The sequence below is a fragment of the Capra hircus genome, chromosome 27, assembly GCF_001704415.2.
Source record: "Capra hircus breed San Clemente chromosome 27, ASM170441v1, whole genome shotgun sequence".
In the NCBI taxonomy this organism is placed as follows: domain Eukaryota; kingdom Metazoa; phylum Chordata; class Mammalia; order Artiodactyla; family Bovidae; genus Capra; species Capra hircus.
In genome coordinates, this window is record NC_030834.1 from 28365105 (window position 1) to 28371022 (window position 5918).

General features: G+C 40.0%; 1 pseudogene across 1 annotated transcript; it reads left to right on the forward strand.

Annotated features, from left to right (window-relative positions):
• Window positions 3441-4109, forward strand: LOC108634097 (annotated as a pseudogene). Its single transcript, XR_001917374.1, has one exon. The product of XR_001917374.1 is annotated as a protein yippee-like 1 pseudogene (transcript).

Genomic DNA, 5918 nt, shown 5'->3' on the forward strand with positions numbered 1-5918 from the left:
GGCCTCTGCTGGGTCCATGTTTTTTTTGTGTGTTCGTCTCTCCTCTGAATGAACAAACTCTAGCTTGCTTTCTAGGACTTCGCTCAAGTGCCACCTTCGCTTCTCCACCTAGGTGTCTGTTTTCTTTATATCCTCACTGACCTTGACAGCCTTGATCTCCTAGGACTGTAATTACCACCTGTGTGTCCATGTCTTTCACCAGATGACACTGATCAGAGATCAGCTTCAAGCAGCTCTGGATTTCTGTCCTTTTCATTTTCATGCTCCTGTCCTCATATACTGACAAGTCATATCCCAGGAGTTCAATATGTGCTTGTTAAACAGAGGCCTGGGTACCTATGGCACTGAGATGGGAGACAGCCATATCCTTCTATTAAATTCAGTGTTGTGCAGTGTGGTGATTATCATCAACAATGTTGTATTGCATAGTTGAGGGTTGCTAAGAGAGGAGGTCTTAAAAGTTCTCATGACAAGGAAAAATACTGTAACTATGCAAGGAGATGGATATTAACTAAACTTCTTGTGAGTGATCATTTCCTAATGTATAAAATTATCAAGTAGCTATGTTGGGGGCTTCCTTGGTGGTCCAGTAGTTAAGACTCCGTCTTCCAGTGCAGGGGATGTGGGTTTGATTCCTGGTCAGCTAATTTCCCACTTTCCTTGCAGCCAAAAAACCAAAACATAAAATAAAACCAATATTATAACAATAAAGACTTTAAAAATGGTCCACAACAAAAAATTCTTTAAAAAAGATTGTACACCTAAAACTAATATAACTTACATCCTGATTATATTTCAATAAAAATAGAAGCAAAGCAAAAACCTTGCTTGACAAGCACCCCCTCCCCCAAAATTCAATGTATGTTCATGCACTATTCATGAATGAGATAATTCTTGCCCTTTAGACTTTAAATGTCTTCAAGAAGAAATGAACATGTAAACAAATATAATTGCGATATAACATTCAGTGAAAGAGGCTGTTACGGGAGCTCAAGGAAGGATCACTTATTTCAATATGAAAAAGTTAAAAAAGGCATTCTGAAAGCAGGGAAACGTGTTTCAAAAGATCATCTGTAGAGCACTATTATTATTGTTTATCCTTCTTAAAAACTTGCAAGTGTAACAAATTGTAAACATATTATCAGTAAGAATGTCTCTGAACTTAATGTTCTATTTAACATAAGCAACTATATAGAGATATTATTAGTCTTGGGTTACAATTTTGAATAATTCATATTAACATATTCTTAGTACTAAAAATTAAATTGACCATAACTGCGTCTTTGATAGTTCAGAAGGCCCTTCAGAATGCTGGGGTGGCTCGAGGTCAGTGTGAAATTATCTCCTTACACATAAAGAAAATGGTTACTTGAACAGTTTGAATTATCTTTAAGTAAGCATTTACTGAAACTTCTTGAAATTTGCCACCCAATACACAGGACTACCTGTGATAGTAGTTAGATAGTGGTTGATAGTTAAAAGGTCATTTGATGTTGTAAATAACATAATAGCATAGCTACCTGTGTTCTCTCTTTTCAAAATTTAAGAAAACAACTCTGTAGGACAAGATATGTGGAATTTCTGCAAATTTCCAGAGGTGACCATTTTGTTAACTTTTATAAAATTATTTTAAAAATTTTATTCAATTTGCAGAATTCATAGATGGAGATTTCAGATTAATCACTAAGGTGGTGAATAGCTGGAATAAATTTCCATTAAGAATTGCACTTCTGTCTTTGTTCCTGTAACTCTTGCTGGGTTAGCAATTCTTTGAGAACTCATTCATATTAGATGTCATTCATATACAGAGAAGACTAGCATTTTTTTTTTCCTTGTTTTGCTTTGTCGCCCAGTCATGTCCGACTCTTTGTGACCCCATGGACTATAGCCTGCCAGGCTGCTCTGTCCATGGAATCCTCCAGGCAGAATACTAGAATGGGTTGCCATTCTCCAGGGGATCTTCCCAACCCAGGGACTGAAACTAGGTCTCCTGCTTTGCAGGCAGATTCTTTACCGTCTGAGCTACCAAGGAAGCTCTTTCTTCTCTACCAAATCCAATCAACAAATATTTATAATTATTGATTGGGACTCATATTTTTTCCTAAAAGTTTTGAAGAGTTAGACTATAAATATGTAGTCAACAGTGTCATTACTGATACCTGTAGGAATATTGAGAGTCAGTCAACCAGTCATAAAACGTTAAGTAGTAACAGAAGTAACAGAATCTTCTGTATTTTTGGATGTATGTATTATGGATTATACATATTTTGGTCTGCATACATGTATTAGCCATATGTATTATGGCTAAATTATTCACCAAACTGAGATATACGAGAAACTAAGGAAATTACAGATCATTATATTGGCAACCCACTCCAGTATCCTTGCCTGGAGAATCCCATGGACAGAGGAGCCTGGTAGGCTACAGTCCACGGGGGTTACAAAGAGCCAGACACGACTGAGCTACTTCACTTCACTATAAAAAGTTAGTTAATATCCATAAATGTCTTTTTACTTGGCTTTTAGAAAACTAGCATTACTATGTTTTCCTTCCATTCAATAAATATGGACACCCTCCCAAGCCTACTTCAGGGTTCATCAGGAGTAGGGATTACCTGATTACATAGCAAATGAAAATATTAAGTGTCACGTGAAAAGGATTGATTTCACTGCGTTAATGTCAGCCCTTCCAAAAACAACAGCAGCCCAAATGGAGCATGAACACAAACAAGCAGAGGGCACCAGCTTCTGCTGCTTTGTTGTGCGGGCTCCTGGCTGGCGAGTCATCTGCAGCACTCCGATTATAGCTACAAGCGTCCAAAAGCAGCTGTGGACGGAAATAAGTTTTAATTCCAAGTGAATACAAAAAAGACTCTTCTAAAAACATCCATTTTACAGTACACAGTAGCCTGGCAAAAATAGCAGCATTCTTTTTATATCCTCATTCTCATAAAAATGAAAACAATAATTGGAAAATACACAGTAATAAGCCATTATTCTCCCTTTCCATCTTAATCTGCTTCCAGAAGAGGGAGGTGAAAGAAAGCTCTTTTTGTGTGTGAATGTTTTATTTTATTTTTATCCAATAATATAAAAATGCTCTAAGTTTTGTAGGTTTTAAAAAAAATTTTTCATGGCTTAAAAATCAAAATGACTTATAAAGGGTATAAGTGGGACACAACCACATTTTGTGTTTCTGCTGTATCCTTCAGTGTTTCTTTATATATGAAGATATATTACTTCTCCACTTTCCTTAGCAAAAGATTGTTCTACACCTTCCTTTTGTTGCCTATGTCTTGAAGGTTTCTTCTATATCAATATAAATGAATGTTTGCATAGTATTCCATTTTATAGATATGCAACTTTTTCTGCGTTAATTACTTTGAAGGGTAGGACGATGCAAGCTGTAATGTTCATGTTTCTTAAAAATAAAAAGGGCCCAGCAGAGCCGCAGCTCCTCCCGAGCCAGCCCTGAGCGGAGCCGGGAGGGCCCCGCGATGGTGAAGGTGACCAAGTCCAAAACTTTCCAAGCGTACCTGCCAAACTGCCACCGGACCTACAGCTGTGTCCACTGCAGGGCCCACCTGGCGAATCATGACGAGCTGATCTCCAAGTCCTTTCAGGGAAGTCAGGGACGAGCCTACCTCTTCAACTCAGTGGTGAACGTGGGCTGCGGCCCTGCGGAGGAGCGAGTGCTGCTCACCGGCCTGCACGCCGTGGCCGACATCCACTGCGAGAGTTGCAAGACCACGCTCGGGTGGAAATACGAGCACGCCTTCGAAAGCAGCCAGAAGTATAAAGAAGGGAAGTTCATCATCGAGCTCGCTCACATGGTCAAAGACAACGGCTGGGAGTAAAGTGGGCGTCCCGTTCCCTGGGCGTGACCGAGACAGTCCCGTCAAGGAGCTGGGGCGCGTCCGAGGGCGGGTGACCCCCCTGGCCGGCCCCTGGGTGAGGCAGCCCCCGCCAGCTATGTCCTCTTCACGCACATGGTTGTTTCTGAAATGTTTCGATGACCTGTTTCTAATTTCTCAAGATCCAGAGAAAGACCTGACTGATGACGTGTCCATCTAGCCCCTGCCTTCTGTAACCAGTGCTTTTAAGGCAGAGTTTGGCTGTGTTCTGTTTTGATGGAAAACCAGACTGAGTGCCATGGACCCCAGGGCGGCCTCTCTGGAGAGCCAGCCCTGCTCATGTCTGGAGTGAAGGGAGGGGACCACTTTGCCCGACTCTTGGACCCACACTGTGGTGGTTCTGCACGCAGACCGCTGAGGGCAGAGCTCTGAAGGCTGTGCACCTCTGCACCAGGGTGCTTTCTAGCCTTGTTCAAGAGCAGACGGCGCCACTGGTAACACTTAGATGAGCGAGAGAGAGAAACGTGTCTAACGAACACCCTGTTTGAAGCCAGTAGCTTCTTTGTCTAGAAGGCAGGTGAGCGAGTGGTCAGCAGACATGGCCCCGGGCCTATGCACAGCCCGAGCGGCTGGCCCACAGAGTTCGAGCTGATCACACCGGACCGAGGGAAAGCGGACTTCCTTTTCTACTCTGATGTACTTGAAGAAAAAGAATTATTTTTCCTGTATTTGGAAGAGGCCAGAACAGGATAAACTTCCAAACTAAAAAAAAAAAAAAAAAAAAAAAAAAAATTTTAGGGACGTCTCTGGCAATGCAGTGATTAAGACTCTGTGCTCTCAATGCAGCAGGGCACAGGTTCAGTCCCTGGTTAGGGAATTAAGGTCCTGCATGCTGCACCATGAGGCCAAAAATAAAATGAATAGAGTTTGTCAGAATGGATTAAAGAAAAGCAAAAATCTAGCTACATGTTGTGTACAAGAGACACAGCAAAGTAAAATTAAGTTAAAAAATAAATAAAAGCTTTTAAATCTGATGGAAATGTTAGACCAAAGGTGAAAACAGAGTTTAAATACACTGCTGTAAGATTTTCAATGAATGATACAATCACAAATCAAGAGAGGATAGTTTCATGTTCATATTGCAAAATATTATTGGCTTTGTATAAAAAGTAAGCACCCATACATACAGTTTATATATCAGTATGACAGCTGCTATCTCTAAATACAAAGAATATTCAAGAATTGGTCACAAAAGCACTTTATAGCTTTATAATGCTATATTACGTTTAATGACATGTCGATAGTTTTTTCTTCCTTCTAAATTAATAAACTCCTTATCTTCTATGTCTTTTGTAAATACAGGGCGGAACTGAAGGTGTTGGGAATTTGCAGAGGTGGGTTAGTGTTTGTGGCAATACATACTTTTCTCAATATTTTTCAGGCCATCATATGTTATTTTCTTGATATTCTCTTGGATTATTTGAACTGCTAGTTCTTTCTTGTAGAGTAATGAAATTAAAACCAAGGATATCCACATAATTCTCAGAGTACGTGATGATGTTCATTAATAAACAGAGAAATGCCAATGAGAAAAGGACTTTTAAGAATCTGTCATCTTACAGATAATTTAAGTACAGAGAAGTTAAGCAAAATTGTCCAGTACTGTATAGAGCTGAACCAGGAGAATTTGATTTCAGGAATGTTGATTCTGATTGATCCCCTTGTTCTTATGTGCTGCTACTTCATCAGTAAAGAGTTTATAGACAAACTCTATAAGCGCCAGGGCAGCTATTAATAGACTCAGGGAGACCATTTGGCAGGCTATTGCCACATTCTAAGCAAGAGCTGGTGGTGGCTTGCACCAGGCTAATTAGCGAGCTTGCAGCATGGTTATAATGCAGACAGACTTTAAAGGTAGAACAAATAGGATTGTCTGATAGTTAGAATGTGGAGTGTCAGAAGAAGAAAGATGCCGAGAATAACTTAAGTTTTTTTTGGCCCAAGAAGTGAGAAGAGTGCAATTGTCATCACCATTGTTGACAATGGCTGAGTGAAAAAAAAAAA